Raw genomic sequence first — 17640 nt, forward strand, 5'->3', positions numbered from 1 at the left:
CCCCTAAATCCTACTCAGTTTCGAGAAAAAAATTCCTTACCGAAAATATAATTTCTGGTCAGAAATACTTCCCCGAAATTTCATGCGAATCTTTAAAACGCCATAACTCCTGAACGGATTGGACGATTTTAATGTTTAAAAAAGCAAACTACGCGTATTTTGGTAGAGAATATGTACAAATCGCAAAAATATTCGAAAGATTGGTCCTTGACCCCGTAAACTTAGGAAAACACCATAAAAATGGTCCAATTTTCAAACAGCCATAACTCCTACAATTGTGAATATATTTCAATGAAACTTTTTTTTGAAGTAGAGCCCATAGGTACCTACAAAAAAGTATTAGACAACTTTTCTGTCGGGCGTCAAACAAAATTACTAAAAATGAAAAACGAATTTTTAAGAAAAATCAACAGGGGGTAGCTGCTGAAATTTTCCGGTGAAATTGAAAAGTTTCAAATCATTCTGGAAAAACTATTTTCGATTGCAGGGGTCAATTACAATCATTTTTGGTGAATAGATGTACCCCCAAAATCCTACCCACTTTCGAGAAAAAAATTCAGTAAGTGGACAAAATTTTCGTCGAAATTATAAAATTTCGAATCTTTCTAAAAAAATTATTTTTAGTTGTAAGGGTCAATTACAATCATTTCTGGTCAATAGACATACCTCCGAAATTCTACGCACTTTCGAGAAAAAATCCTTTAAAAATCAGTAGATGCAAAAATTTTTCAACGAAATTAAAAAAATTCAAATCATTTCGGAAAAATTATTTTTAGTTGAGTGGGTCAGTTACAATCATTTTTGGTGAATAGACATACCCCTGAAATCCTACGCACTTTCGAGAAAAAAATTGTTTACTGAAAATATAATGTGTGGCCAGAAATTTCATGCGTATGTTTAAAAAATCATAACTCCTGGACGGATTGGAAGATTTTAATGTTTAAAAATGGAAACAACGCGTATTTTGCTAAAAAATGTTTAGAAATTCTACGAATGTTCGAAAAGTTGTTCCTTAACACTGTGGAGTGAGAAAAATCTCATAAAAATGGGTCGAAAAAATACTCATTTGCTGTCGGTAATTGAATTAGTTGTCTAAGATTAATTTGGCACGCGATAGTTCGACTGTTTCCATCCACCACGGTCAATTTTGGACTTCGAGAGGCAACATTTACCAATGTTGGCCACGGTTAACAGGCATAATTTTCATTATTGGTCCTTTGAAAATTCTCATTAGATGCGAACACTAGCGTTTTAGTATCGATGGTCTCTAATCGTTTGGCGTGGCATCGCCAATAACGTAATTATTGGGCCATGTTCCGTTAATGGTTCTTTAATAAGTAAAGCATCTGCAATTTTTCGTTAGGAAATGTTTTGTCAGGACACTTGCAATGCTGCAATCGCAAAAATACTGCAACCGCAAAAATACTGCAACCGCAAAAATACATTTGTTCGAAATAGAGTTAAAAAAAGAATTAATTAACGGTTGGAAAACATCTGTAACATTTGAGAAAATGGTTTTCAATTTACAGAACACTGAATTTATTCATTTTCCAATTAAGAACTCCTTTAAACGCATATTTATTTTATTTTGTGGTTTAAATTGTTAAAATGAAATATTTCATTATGGATTACAAAAATAAAAATATTCTATTCCCCAGAAATTGTGCTTCTCGAAATATTATTTTATTCGAATTGTAAATAATTTCTCTAAATATTAATTTCGTATAATAATCGACGCGATCGAACAAACTGTTGGTTTGTTTAAATATTATTTGAAATGAAAATGACGATTCTTCTTTTACGACACGCTGCATTTGTGTATTGTCGTGAAGTTATTCGGATAGGAAAATTGCAAACAGGATGAAGAGAGTGTTTTGTCAGGTTTCAGGTATAGAATGATCCTATCCTATTCTAGAGGATGGGGCTTGCGCATTGGATGGTTTTCCGTTTGGCTCGCTCGACGACGAGATGTACCTACTTAGTTCCGTCAGTCACGTGGAGAACTTCCGCGACTGCGGTTCGCCTAATCCGTTTTCCGTTTTTCGTCGGGCTCGTCGGTGCCTTCGTGTTGTGTTTAGTGGTACGAGGTGATCGGTCGATCGAGAAAAGAAACAGTCGTGTTAGCGATCAGTTTGCCGAAGACTCTGGCAAAGGTAAGGCATAAATTCAAATTGATTAGTCTCTTACCAAAGACTGTTTTCCCGCCGCGTTTTCATTATAATTGTGAATCCCAGGTGTCACACACAGCGACAACCGAAAATATATGTCAAGTTGAATCGCGGAAAATTATTGCTCGGATTAACGTATCGTAAATTATAATTAATTCGTATATTATAATGTACAGAAATTCGTGCATTATCGGATCAAACGACACCTTTGATGTAGTTTTATTAATACGCTGGAATAAACTTTGTTGACAAATTAGAAAATCATAAAGAAAAACTCAAATCAAATTAAGTCGTTAAAGAGTCATAAGTTGGCATAATTGATTGCCTGTGTCAATAGCTGTCGAATTTTCTGCCATGCTAAAATTTTGTTTTCAATATTTGTCACGGTATTTATTGTTTTAACGCCGTAGAAAATCACAAGTTCTATTCAGGTTCATTTTTTCTAATAGCTTATTTGGAGGATTAAGGATGTTAGTAAAAAATTTTGTCATTTTTAAATGGTTAATATCATGGGATTAAATTTTTTCAATTTTCATATTACAGTAATACCAAACTGTCGTTATTAATAATTTTTAGATATATCTAAAATGTATATGTTTGTAATTTTACATTATATCAAATTATAGTAGGTTCAAACGTTAAGATTTAAAGTTTAATATCGTCTTGTTGAAACATCAGATTGTTTACAATTGTATCACGGTGATTTTAGCATAATTGTGTTGATTCAACAAATTTGTATACGGTACATTGAATGATACGAACAGTTGACCAAATACACGCGTCTCGTCATTAACTGTATTACAGTAATTAACTAGTTAAACTCCCCATGCACTCAAAGCTGCATAACTTCGATAAACGTTTGCCACATCGTGCAACAGTTTATTTCAAATTATGGTTGGAAAATGTTATCAAGTAACGTAAACAAAAACTTAGAATAACTTTTTATACTTTTTGTTCGAAACTTTCAACGCGATAATAATTTTAAAATGACATTTAAGTATTTTTAAAATATTCAATTTAAATTAAAATCATTGTATTCAATTTATGGACAATATATAATTTGTTCTTTCTAATTCTATTTGTAAAAATCTATGATTTCTGAACATCGACCAAAACGAGCGTAAGAAATTATGGCTATTTGGTTCTTTATTCTTTGAGAATTTTTCGGACAGATGAAACAACAATTTTCGAGAATATAAATAAATAAAAGGAAATTTTTATTCGAACGTTCTTTCGTTCTCAAAACATGTAAATATACTTCAGTTATTATACAAACTTAGCCTATAGATACAGAAAATTAACGTGACTGTAATAAATAACAATTAGTTAAAGCAATTTCTATTTGAACGTGAGAATTTTAATTCGTAGAACCTTAAAAGAAATTTCTTCTGTCTCCTATTAAGACAGAAGCTCCAGCTGAGTCCCAGTTTCTAAACCCACCGTGTAGAATTATAGAATTTTTATCTTGTCTTATTCTAAGAGTGTTGGTCAAAGTATATGATAAGAATATATTCATCCAACGCATTTGTATATTCATGCATCATTCATGGTTATACAACTCCCCATACATCCATTTAATTTTCATAAAAAAAAACTAAAATAAGATTATACGCTGTTATATAACTTTTAAATATTAATAGAATATTTTGGTGGACTTTGCTTTATTTATGGGGTCATGGAAAATGCAATAAAATGGATTTTACAGTGCAGAAATGATTATTCCTTTAATTTTTATGCATTTGTTTCTGGAATTGTTAATATTATATTTTGTAAATGTTATATATTAGAATTTATATTTGTTAGTAAACGCTTGTTTGCAATTATCATTTTGTTCGTCCTATTTATGGTCTATTGCGCACTAAACGGATGAGTTTTACAGTTAATTGACTATTACGTTCAAGAAATATTTGATTAGTTCCATCATGATCTTAACCTACTTCCAAAGCCCTCAAAGGACGACTTGGTAGGATAACAGCAGTTTACGTTAGATTATAATACATAGTAGTTTTAGTGTTAGAACAATTTAAGCTCGGCGTGGACAATTCAGTATAAAATAATAACGCACAGACTCTCTTAAAAGCAATTTTTATATTTTTCAATCACATTCAATTTTGTAATAATAAATCCTTTATTTAATTTAATTATTTTTTACTCGTAAATCTTTGGAAAAATTATTTGTACTTCTTCCATATATGGAATTTTACTTAAATTCTTTTGTTATATTTCAAATTTTGATACGCGCTTCAATAAATAACACAAGATACGCGTGAAAATTTTAGGGCTGGCTATTCGACCAATGTTTCATATATATTTATATAGTTTCACTAAAAAAAACAAAATGGTAATTCTTCTTTTATGACTCTTTGTACATCGATGCAGGAAAATTTTTAATTGGGATTCGAGAGGAGTCAGGAATTACAGAGGAAAGATCAGTACCGAATTGGTAGTTTCAATTAAAAATGGAATGAAATCGAAGAAGGAATGGTCGTCGATAGGAAGGCATGTTTGCCGAGCATGAATAACTTCATTTGAATGAAACACACAAATTGCATTGAAAATCTATTTCTATCGCATTTATGATCTCTTTGACTTCCAATTTTTACTGTCCTCGTTTGATTGAAACTTCCGTGGATTACGCGTCGAACGTGAGTAGTTCATCAACGCTGACTGTAAAGCGGTACCAACACTTCACTATTTTATTGCCGCTAGATAAGGAGTGTCTCTGTGAATTTGAATAATGACACAAACACGGAATGTTAAAATAAACATCAAACGTACACACAGGGCTTACAAATCGTTGATCAAGGCAATTTTAAAAGATTGCAATAATTAAATGTAGGGATTTTAACTGTCTCTATTCCCAAAATAAAGCTAATTTAAAGATACTAGTACTTTGATAGGTGAAATTGCGTTGCAGTATTATATTTAAAATGAAACAATTTTGCAGTTATTAAAAAGGAAATCGCATTAAAAATTTGTCCAAATGATACATAATGTACTTGTCCTTTATATCTATATTGACGAAAAAATCTGTAAAAATTCGTGATAAAAAAAAGCGACTAGCCTACCAGGTAGAGAACGTTAAACTGCACAAGTATCGTATAAGCGAAAATAAGCGTCAACGTGCTCGTTTTCGAGTTATTAACGAAAAACTGATGCGAACGATCGTTCCGGCGGCAAAAATCGTCGTAGGCCAAAGCTTCGACAGGCTATCCTGTAGGATAAAAGCAGGGGAATCCAACACGGTCGAGGGCTTAGAATAAAACGATACAAATAATTATTAAAATAAAGTACATTATCCTGTTATATAATTTAAAAAAAAAAATAGTCGAAACTTTTATATTTCGCCTCAAAATATACGTATGTACGTTTCCTCAGAACTTTTTTTAATCGAACAAGAAACTTTTACAAGAGAGTCCATGCGAAGACTGAACTTAAAACAGAAAAGAAATTATTTAAGTGGACAATTTCGTCCAATCTCTGATGAAAACTAAGGATTCTTTCTCTAGGTTTTGTCGTGCTATCGATTATATGAATAAATACAATCGAAGAGGACCCAAAAGTACGGACGCTCCTATTGACTATTCCATCTTTGTATTTATTCATGACAGACAGCATCGGGAATTCTTTTCATCGAATTCTGTCCCTTAAAATATAAACGTCAATAATTGCGTGTTGTTGGAAAACCGACGTCGCGACGGTGAACGTCCAACCTCGAACGTTTGGTCGCGCGCTTTGAATTAACGAATCGAGTTGTCCCTTGCTTCCATAAAAGTGCTGTTAACCTTTTGCCACGCTCTGTGCATTCGACAAACAAAAACTGTTTCGACAGTGTCTCGTGTAGCCAATAAAACAATCAGAGCGGTGAAATTCGACGAAGCTGCGTAGGAAAGACTAGAAATGAGCATCGTAAAGATAAATGTCTCTCAAACCGTAACAATAGTATCGTCCTGAGATTTTCTCGTTTTATTTCCACGAAACGTCAAAGAAATTCGAATAGAGTTTTTCGTTCGGGGCGTAGATGCTAAACAATAATAATTTCGTTCGAAAGCAATATGTTGCTGATATGCCAGCGTGCACCAACGTTGCTGCCACTTCTGAAAACGTTGCTGGAAGCCTTCCAGCAAGAGGCTGTTGAGCTCCTCTTACGTCGCGTTGCGTTTCGTTCGCTTTAACTGTGTCAACATCATCAAATCTTCACGTTTTCAGTTTCGTTTTTGATTCTCGAGTGAAAGAAAATGTCACAAGGGCTCGGATCCCCGGAAAAAGAAAGAATCGTGCAAAGTGTGGAGAGCTTCTAGCATACGAATTAATCGCGAGGCTGTTTAGACAAAGGACTTTTCTTATTTTTATTTTTATGGCTATTTTTTGGATACAAAAAATATTGCAATATTTGGTAAAATAATTCGAGCCGTAGGCAAGCAATCTTATCGGTTTCATTTTGAATATATAAATTTTTTCTCGAAATCTCGATGTTTCGTCTTTGAAAATGATCAAAAGCAATAGATTATAATATTATTGTAACACGAAGACAAAAGTATGCAATTCTATTTAAAATCAATTTTGAAAAAGAACTTGTCTGTGTTCTTTAAAATAATGTAACTTCGTTCTAGGGAGTTTTTTTCCCCCATACGACCGTAAATAGCGAAGGCATTTAGATGCTACTGTTTAAAACAGTTTTCTTGTATCTTTTTTAATGCTTTTTACAATTCCATTTGTTTACTTTGCGTGCACATTTCTCAGGTCTATTTCCATTTTTCGTGTTCTGTGATTCACGTCCTCAGAAACGGAATAATGCCTTAGGCGACAAAGGGTGGCTCTGTTACTCGCACAACGCGCGTAGAAAGGACTGTGGATGAATTGTATTAGTCTCTGCCAGGGTGGCGTACCTCTCGTTTATTGTCTCGGGCCTCCAATAGTGTTTAACAATGCTCTATCCTTATCTTTGGCAGGTGAATCAATATTCGATCCTTGGCTAACGAATGTAACAGGCACGAAAGTCTATTTACGATTTATGGTGTGCATGCCCTTGTACGCTAAATCTTCGATCGTCCAGAAAGAATTGAAAATAGAATACAAGAGGACGTTAGGCTAAGTTGAAGGAAAGTCTGGTAATAATTGGAGGCGTTGCTCTTTGGGGCAAAGTGGGTTAAAAAATGTCCATTTTTAGTATCCTCGTATACACGGTAGAATATTTTTCAACCTTTCATCTTGACCGCTATAAATTATAAAGGTAATATTATCGAGATAATATAATATTATTTAAACGATTATTTTTCAAATATTTTATTTCAATAATGGCCAAGTATCTCCGTCTTAATAAAGAATTTCCATATCAGCAATGATTATAATTTTTTTGTACGAAACACGATGATGGGTTTTGGACATTAAATCGAATGATTTGTTTTAGTTTAATAGCTGTCGTAATGTCAAAGCATTCGAAAGACTAATATTTTCAGGCAAAATTTAATAATTTGAATAATTTTGTACATGTTTTCCTGAATTATTATTTATCGTAGATCAGTAGACTATAATTCGAAGAAAATGAGTTACAATTTATAATAGTTAAGAGAAAAATTACTATTAGATTCTTCTCGTGTCTTCTTTCTGGCTGGACCAAAAGTTGTCGATTTTAGAAACTGGCTTTTCTATCGTATTTATGGTAGAACGCAAATTATGGTAGTAGAAATGTTTCATACTTAAAATGTTCGACGAGTGGTGATAATTGTTTACCTTTTGAATGCACATGAAGCAGTAATTCGTAATAAATTTCGTGTACGAACAGCATCGAGTGCCTCGTTCATCTTGTCCATTCTTCAGCCATTGTTATGCTGTTCATAATGGTCGTCCCATTGCCAGTGGTGTTCTCGCATCGCGTGCATTCGGATAATCGAAATATTCGTTAGAAAAGTTTACTTTTAATCGGTCGAAAATTTATCTGTTTCGTTATCCACGGAGTTTTGAAGTTTTGTTTTGAAGAAAGAAATGGCACGATTCCTTTTCGTCGATTTGCCGCAGTGTTGTGCAGCATAATAATTTTGCTCCGTTGTTTACTGCTGACGCATCGTTGCAGTCGCACGCAGCGGAAATAAAATACTGCGGGGGATGGAAATATATTAAAATTAAATTTCGAATCATAAAATTATATTTACAATCGAGATTTACGTTCATCAAACGCAGGATCTCATTACCTTAATTCAAACATCAATCATGAAAATTTCATAGGATAAAGAACGCTTTAGAGTGATTTATATTAGATCGTCGTACCGAATTTTGTAGTAAATAGATAAACATTGTTTTATTAAACTTTCTATATTACGATTTGCTGGTCAGTTTAATATCTTGTAAAGTCTAAATTCAACATAATGTGCATCAAACGTTAAATAAAAATTAGAATTTGAATAGCAGAATGTTACTTTTGAAATTGAATAAATTCGAAGTGGAAGTTATTTAATAATTAGATTTTAAAATACACATGGAAGACAGCATAAATTATAATAGTTTTTATGTGCATCAGATAGAGGATGAAATGGCCTTTAAAATGAGCGTTCATTCAAGTCGATAGCGTAATTAATTCCGGAGATGTAAGGGTTCGAGTGTTTGTTTACTTTTCATTGTCGACGTCGGCGCGAGGTCATTGACCGCACGTGCTCGCAGTAAAAAATTACCCTTTCACTTAAATTGCGATATCTCCAAAACGGAAAGTCAGCTCGACATAATTCAAAAACCATTTCAAAGAGGAAGTTATACCACTTCCAACAGTGGCTAAATTATGGAGAAAATAATAGTAACTTCGGAATTGCACGCGTCTAAAGTTTTAGTATTTCTAATACGCGTTAATACACTTTTGTGAGATGTAGGGTAAAATTTACAAAATTTTTTATATTTAAAATTTTTTATATGTTACATTTTATAAAATTGATGCTACATCGTTAGATCGTGAATATAGAATAAGCTTTTTCGATAGAAGCCTTTGTTAAAAAATTGATTTTTAAACGAGCGTCGAGAACGATTTGGCTAACGTGTCTAACCGTAACTCATTTTTTTTCACGTGTGTTGGTAAATGCATGTTGGCAGCGGTACTATAGTATATCGCCTCTCTTATGCTAGAACCGTAAATGTGCAATTCGATAAATTCTGGAATTTGAAGTTTCCGTATTGTTAACTGGATAATAACTTGCATCCATGAATCGAGCTTAGAGTGCAATCATCATAGTTATCTAACCCGTGTAAGTACATAAAGCGAGGAATAAGAAAAGACGATTCAAAATACATTTTTACTAAAAAAGGTGAGAATCTTCACGTTCACAGATTAATATATTTTAATACATAGTTAATGATTGGATTTGAAACATGATTCGAAGTCTAAGAGTCTCAGTAAATTTCGAAGGCTTAAGAATTATTCAACATATAAATAAAGGAAGTCTACTGCTTTGAAAGTAATATTGTTTCGTAATTTAAATATTTTCAAACAGAGAATATTTTATTTCGAGATGGTTTAAAACCAGTTTTTAAAACCGTTGGAAATAAATTGCTTCTCATGGCCTATGTACAGCAATTGGAAAATATTAAACACACCATTGAAAGACCAAAGACAGTATTAGTTTATTAGACTTCTTATGGTAAAATTTTCTTTGAACGTGATATATTATGTTTTTCTTAATAACGTGGACCATTTTCAGATAAACATCCCCAAACTTTCAGCAGAAAATTGTTTTTCCAGTCGACGAAATTTCACGAGAATAAGTTTTCTTCCCCGATGTTTCGCTATTCTTTGACGAGTCGTTGATATACTTCCTGCCATAAATCCTCCACCCCTCGCGGCGGACGTACGTTGAAGTAGCAATTTCGAAAGTTACCCGACTCGCTTTTATACGCATTGAAAATTGATAAGGGCAAAACGAGCGCATTCGCGTACAATGTGTGCACATTTTCGCCACACCGAGCGAGCAAAGTTTGCGATACGATCACGGATCCTCCGCTATTTTCGGATCGATTGAATCGTTCAAGGATTTTCAGGTTACAATCGGCTTTTGTGCCCAGCAGAAATAGAAAACACACCAAGAAAATTGGGGTTCATTAAAGTTTCGAATTTTCGCTCCATCCGTGTTCGATGGCAGGCCAGATCTATCCCGAGAGATCCCGAAGGGCAAGATAGAGATATCCAAGTTTAACAGTTCTCGAGAACGAAAGTATCTGGGGATTATGGGCCTGAGGGAAACTTTGCGTCGTTGTTCAAGTTACGTTACACACCGAACGTGCGATACGTGCCGTAATATTGTTCTTTTAAGACGCTATTGTTCCCTAAAAGTAGTATTACAAAGCCAATAGTAGAGCATTATTATTAATTGTTGTATTTCTTTCTTAAAACGTACAGATTTATTTATAATAACGTACAAAAAGAAACTTAACTAAAACCTTAACTATGCAACTCTCCTCCTTCCTTCTTAGTCTCTCTTGTTCTGACGTGACTTCTTTGTCTTTTCGATACACCCGGTATTCCTCTCTCACTCCTTACTAGCAACCTCATTCATCATCACTGCCAACTTCCACAACCAAATTACCACCGATGTCATTCACAGGAGATTATCCCTAACATTAATTACTATTGATTTGTTATTTTTATTTATTTAATGCATTGGCGAGTGATTTAACCGTCGGTTGAAACAGTAAGTTTGAACAAAAATTACGATTTAAGAGAGCGTTTTAGTCTAGATAATTTCTCACGTGTTCTTTGGAATTAAAAAGAAAAGAAAATTATTTTATTTAAGAAGTGCACGAAATTTTTATGACGTAAACATTATTGCAATTCGTTTTAGTGAAGTTTGTTTCTTAAACCGAACGAATCGAAAACTTTTGTTAACACTTTACTGGCCGCGCGTATCACGCGAAGACCGTTACCACTGATATTGTAGACCAAAGTGAGATACACGAAGATGCTAGAAATATTATTATAAATGTAATAAGTTGAAAGTACGATGAAGTGGTGACTGATACAGTAGATCACGCACACGTGACAGTGGCCAACGTCTGCCAGCTCGCAAAGTCATAAACGTGATTATAGCCGGTATCAAAATTGTAAAATATTGAAAAATAAAATTTTGACAGTACCTTATATCTCTTAAAATTTTGCTACGAAGTTATTAAAAACGAATAAAATACTTGTTTTGCTATTCTTTGTACAAAAAAACCGGTTAACCGATATCGTTAAAAATTAAAACACTGTGCCTATAAACGATTTTTTGGATAATTGGAAAGATTAATGAAGAATTTAGAAAGATATACAAAAGAACAATTTTTGTTGGACTTTGTTTTGGAACTCGTGGCATCGATTGCAGAATTTTGTGAATCGAACGGTTGAAACGTGAATTATTTTTACGAGTTCGTTAAGGAAAGCTGGTACTTTTTGAAGGAATAAAAAATACTAGATCTCGCGTCGTGTGACTTAATATGAAACTGGTTCGCATACACGTGCGATAGAATTGCGTAACGTAATCCCGTCACGTGACGCATTTGTTCGCGTGAGGATTTCATATTATACAAGAAAATAAGAAAAGTATTACTACTCGTGACTTTTGCGTTTGTCAGTCCTTTGGAGAACGGGGCTTATTATACATTCGAATTATTACGTTTCCCTTTCTTTATTTTCCTTTATAGATATTCCATCAGGAATCCATTTTTAACCCGAGAGGCACCATTCAAAATGGGATTATCCCTTTGCATGTTTAAGTTTCATTCATGGCAGTGCAAATAGAATCAAAGAGATAGACAAATGGAATGTAAATTATGAGATTTTTACATTTAGGCGGGAAAACGTTTAATTCCTTAAAAATAAATTCTCGTAGTTGAAAAGAATCATAGATTTCTTGTCTGATTACGAGTACAGTATGGAAACTTTTTATTTCTTATCGAATTAACAGAAATATGACAGGAATCTATTTTGTTTACAATACATACGATTAAAACAAAAGGATTTAAAATAAAATCTAACGTTAAATTGTTGAGTGTTTAATTAAAATTCTCTCACCTCTGGAATGTTATGATACGAAAACCATTTAAGATACGATTTCGAAATATTGCATCGTCGTTTGTACATATTTTACCAAATTAAATACATTTTTTTATACAAAAACATATAGTGATCTAAAGATTACTTATGTTTTCAATCTTCAAAAATAAATCAAAAGGAGTGAAAAATATGAAAGATTAGCAAATTGGAAACGTTTTTTACACTACGTAAATTAAATTTTAATAAAAGCCTGTAGGGATGTGTGATAGTTTTAAGAGAACAATACGAAACGAAATCGGATTTTCAAAAGTGGTGGATGAGAATACTCCCTTAAGTTAGAATGTTTCGTGTGTGGTGCTTTTCTATATTCTATTCAATTCCCTTCTCCATTACATTATGCGACACTATCACGTTAATATAGGACGGGGAGGAACCATGCTCTGCAAGTTCGAAGCGCATCATCAGACCCAAATTAATTTGTGGTACGGAGTTCCGTTGCAAACGTAGGTTCGTAGCGTTCATGTATATACGCACGATCGTAAGCTTAGAACCTGATTGAAACGTTCCGCGGCAAATCCAAATTAAATTCAACCTCCTTGAGCGAGTACGTGAATTATTTAGCCCTTAACTATCTACAGGAAACACGATTATATTTTACAGCATAGTAAATTGAGAAAAATGAAACACAGGTCTATAGTATTATAATATTGTACTACCTTCTAGTATTATAATACATGCACAAATTTTCAAGTACTAGACATAATCTTATTTGTTAAATGTGAAATACAATTATTTTCTTTCTTATTACTGAGAAATAGAATCATAATACCTAAATATGTTCAACGATGTTTCTAGAGACGCATGCAATACAAATTTAAATATTTTTTTGAGTAATATGAATTATAATATACAGGGTGATCGAAAATTTTAATGGGAGCTTTTACAGGCTCAAATAAGACGAAAATCAAGGATACTAGTTTGTTGATTGAGGCTCCGTTAGAAAGTTATGGAAACATTTCCGACCACACAGTATATTTTCGGTGAAGAATTTTTTTCTCGAAAGTGCGTAGGATTTCGAGGGTATGTGTATTGATCAAAAATGATTCTAATTGACCTCTGCAGCCAAAAATAATTTTTCCAGAACGATTTGAAATTTTTTATTTTTGTCGACAAAGCCCATCTACTCGAATTTTTTTCTCGAAAGTGCGTAGGAATTCGAGGGTATATCTATTCACCAAAAATGATTGTAATTTACCCCCGTAACCGAAAATAATTTTTCCCGAATGATTTGAAACTTTTTGAAATTTCAGGGGAATCGGAATGTCAGAGTCAGACATTGTATTTTCGGTAAAGAATTTTTCTCTCGAAAGTGCGTAGGAATTCGAGGGTATACCTATTCACCAAAAACGATTGTAATTGAGCCCCACAGCTAAAAATAATTTTCCTAGAACGATTTGAAATATTTTAACTTAATTTTTTAATAACTTTTTAACGAAGCCTCAATCAAGAAATCGATATTCTTGATTTTCGTCTTATTTTGGTCTCTAGAATCTCCCATTAAAATTTTTCCCAGGTATATTGTACGAAAGGAAATCAAATTGTGCGTTGGCTTCTTCGTTAACTGTTTATTTATATTAAAAATGCTTTCTTGAGTTTAACAATGAGTCTTACAAAATTATTAGAACAGTAATATAAATTGCTAAGCACTATGCAATCGGACGAGAAAAATGAAACTTGCAGCTTGAAAAATACTCGTCTCAGGCCTTACTTTCTTTTTTCTCTCCCTTGTCTAAACCTTCCATTCATTTCTCTACCGTTCATCTGTCATTCAGGATTTTCTTCATCCCCTTTTCCACCACCACCTCATTCCAGAACTCACAGCTCCTATTTAACATATGTTCGCGAGTCTATTGTTTCTTACAGTAAGACAGGTCGTAACTCTAGAATAAATCTAGAATTTAACAGGAGATAGAAAATAACTGCAGATGAAATAGTTAAATTTTATTGTAACATATATTTCCCTTCGGTTTTCATTTTTATATTGGAATCACTTTTTTTCTACTAGTATTTTCTATTACACCGAGACAGGCCGTAAGTCAAATTTGACAAGCGATAGAAAATAACTGCAGGGGGAATAGTCGAATGGTAACATTGTTGTTTTTACTGGTATATTGTTTTTCATTGGAATCATATTTTTCACTCGTGCAAATCAGTAACAGAAAAGGTCAAACAATTTGATGGTTAAAATGGCACATAAAATCGCAAAAGTTCTGAGTCTCGACAGTTATCATAGTTATTTGAATTGATTGAAAATTGATTAAACGCTACTGTTAGTCTGAAACTGTTGGATTGTCGTTATGAACATAAAATTGTCATAAAGATAGAGAAGGCCTAAGAGTATGAAATCAACTATAGAATTGTTAAAGAAAAACTAGAAAGGCAGAATATTCAGAAACGTTTTGCTTGGACGTTGAAAAAATGTTGTTAGAATGGTAGAGTTGCTCGCAAAAAGCCATACATAAATGAAGTGAGTGGGAAAAGATTTGTGTCCTCAAAAGACTCGTTTCTAAGGAACAAACGTGGTGGAATGATGCTATATTCGTGTTTGAACCTGATGGACGTAATGATGCTATATTCGTGTTTGAACCTGATGGACGTAACCTAACCAAGCGTAAGCCCAACAAAGAACTTGGAATACGAATTTGAGGGCAACCATGAAACACGACGACGGAAGTATAGTGTACTTTCAATAGCAAGAATGATAGATAAGATCGAATATTTCACTTCTCCAACAGAAACTTCGATAAAAATTGTTAACACGAACGTATACATAACAATTTTACCAGGATTAAAATCATAAATTGTTCGGGAATATTTATTATAAACACTGTCCAAAAAATATTTGTATTAAATTATATTGGCCTCCACAATCACTGCATTTAAATCCTCTAGAGAATTGAAACATTCGAAAAACAGTTGCAAGGATAAAAGATCTTCATTATTTAACGAAGATTGTACCTAATATATTTAACGATTGAGCATGTTATTAATCAAAAAGTGTACTTAATACTCAAACTATTATACGTATTGGGTGTCTGAATATTTTTGTTAAAATTAGGATTATAAATAGAATTATCGCATTATTTATCATTCTTATAATAAAAACTCGATTTGCATCGAGTTAAAATATCTGATTACTACAATCATGTACAGGAAATATAGCTAGCAAAAAGGAAATAGAGAAAGGTGCGTAGAACAAAAAATTATCTCGAAACGAATACATGAAATGCAATAATTCAAACGCCATTTTGTAGATGAACATCGATCGGTTTAAACAGGTGATCGGGCTTGTATTTTGATATTTATTATTTGTATTAGAAAGTAAAAGTGCCACGTAAATCAGCGATTATTCCGTTCCTTTCCCTACGTTCTGTTCAAAATACATTATTTACCAGTCATAGTAACTACATCCTCTTCTTGGGAACGTATCCAAAGCACGTGCGATAGATGTGTGCTTCTCAGCACGGCGGAAAATTCAGAAAACTGCCGCGAAGGCGGAGATGTTAGCATAAGAATTCGAAAAGCTCTCTGGGGAGAAAAGATTGATGGACCGGTCTTCAACACTATGGACATAAGGTAAAAATCTTGTTCTTCCCTTAAACGCATCTCTTCGACTTACTCTTCGCGTATTTCGCGAGAATTATTGTATTTTCTCCGGCAATCTCTCCTGCAGTAACTGAAACTTAGTAAACGTTTCGTCTGGTTGTCAATTAGTCTATTCTTCGAGCAATCTTTCTGGTGAAAAATAAAAGATACCTTCTGCAGTTTTAAACGAGCAAAGAATCCTTCAACTCAAACATTCGAGTCATCCTAGGTACTAGAGTAACAAAAATGTTAATCAAATTTTTGTTATGTTATTAGGAAGTGAACTACGAAGTTTTACTTAAAAAAAAAAAAAATTAGAGAAACAAACTGCAAATGGTGAACTGATTAAATGAAATTAACAATCTATGTTATAAATGAAAACTTGTATGAACAGGATTTAAACGTTAAACTAAACGAGCTTGTATTAACTTTTTAACGAACACGCAGGATGGCTGATTATTAATATTTTACTTTGAAAAAATTAGAGCGTATCAAAAGGGATATAAAAAGGACCTTAATGATCGATATATCACAGAATGTATAATAAATTCAATCTTCTGGGATACTTTGCTCCATATAGATCACTTTTTTAATCACCTGTACATTTATTGACGGCTGTCCTCAAGATCGTTAAACGCGACAGCTGGGAAATTAATGTTTCGAGCCAAAGGAGGGGAAAGAAACGATTTTTTGCGTTTCCTTCGGGATCTACTGGCAGGACTCATCAGTAAGGCTTAGATCTCTGCTTTTGGAGGCAGGGATATCCGTGGAAGGTTTTTTCTATGCGAGATGAGTCAGGTAATTGGACCGGTTCTTCGCTCGAGATAGGAAAGAATTGTAGTGGATATTTGAATGGTATAATAAGGACTTTCTATGGCCTTTCATCTTCGACGAAAACAGTACAAGTTAGCAAAATTATATATTAAATGTTTTTATATCAAGTGTAGAATAAAAGACAAACAAATTTCAAAGTAATAAGGCAGTGAATTTATAATAATAAACATTCGACCTAATAAATTGTCTCGATATATTATTTATTATTTATATAATTATCGAGATTCTTTCATCGTGAACAATTTCGACTTGTCGATTTGTTAATCAATTAAGATGTTTCAGAAACAAAAGTAAAACTTTCGAAGATAAAAGCGATCGTTTTAAAGGATAGAGCAGTTAATTATTTCCTTAATAAGTACTTAATAATAAGGTAAAATGTAACGTAAATTTTTTTAATAGAAATGTGAACTTTACGATGGTCGAAGTCCATCAATCCCGTGTCTTACAATTTATTTTAAAGCAAAGGTGTTTATTCAGACGCATTTAATTATTATAAATGAAACTGGTTCAATTTTTATTAAATTTTCCAATTTATTCCCCTGTATTTAAATATTTTAAACAGTTTAGACAAAGTTATACGGATGCAATTTGTCATTTTCGCTAACGGGATTAAATTTACTGGATCATATTTTGGTGAATAATTTTTACCAAAAAAAAAATCTCCAAGTATAACGATCTAAGCATGGATTAATGAACGTCTTATTAACAATGCGGCGTTGCATCTGCATTATCGTCCGCATGGAGGAAGTGACTCCTGCATTAACATTGACGGAAAGAAAAAGTTTGGCACAGAAACGCAGGAATCTTCTAAGTTTGGCGATGAACTAGGTAGAAAAATAGGAAACAAGCACAGTGTTTCGCGAAACTTTTCACAGTGAAGCTTGAGCGACGTTTAACTTATTTATAAAAAGTTAATAAACGATATATAAGCTTTTCTAATTGAAAAATCTTGCATACATTTTTACATATAAACACATTCATACA

At 33.1% G+C, this 17640-nt stretch overlaps 1 protein-coding gene across 1 annotated transcript in view; it reads left to right on the forward strand.

The window, feature by feature from the left end:
• The first annotated feature begins 2051 nt into the window (after positions 1–2051).
• Positions 2052–17640, forward strand: part of LOC143348847 (uncharacterized) — a 56820-nt gene continuing 41231 nt past the window's right edge. Inside the window, exon 1 of the mRNA XM_076779519.1 lies at positions 2052–2153. The gene's annotated coding sequence lies outside the window, so the exon portion shown is untranslated. The remainder of the gene's footprint in view (positions 2154–17640) is intronic.

Source organism: Colletes latitarsis, chromosome 2 (genome assembly GCF_051014445.1).
Source record: "Colletes latitarsis isolate SP2378_abdomen chromosome 2, iyColLati1, whole genome shotgun sequence".
Taxonomy (NCBI): Eukaryota; Metazoa; Arthropoda; class Insecta; order Hymenoptera; family Colletidae; genus Colletes; species Colletes latitarsis.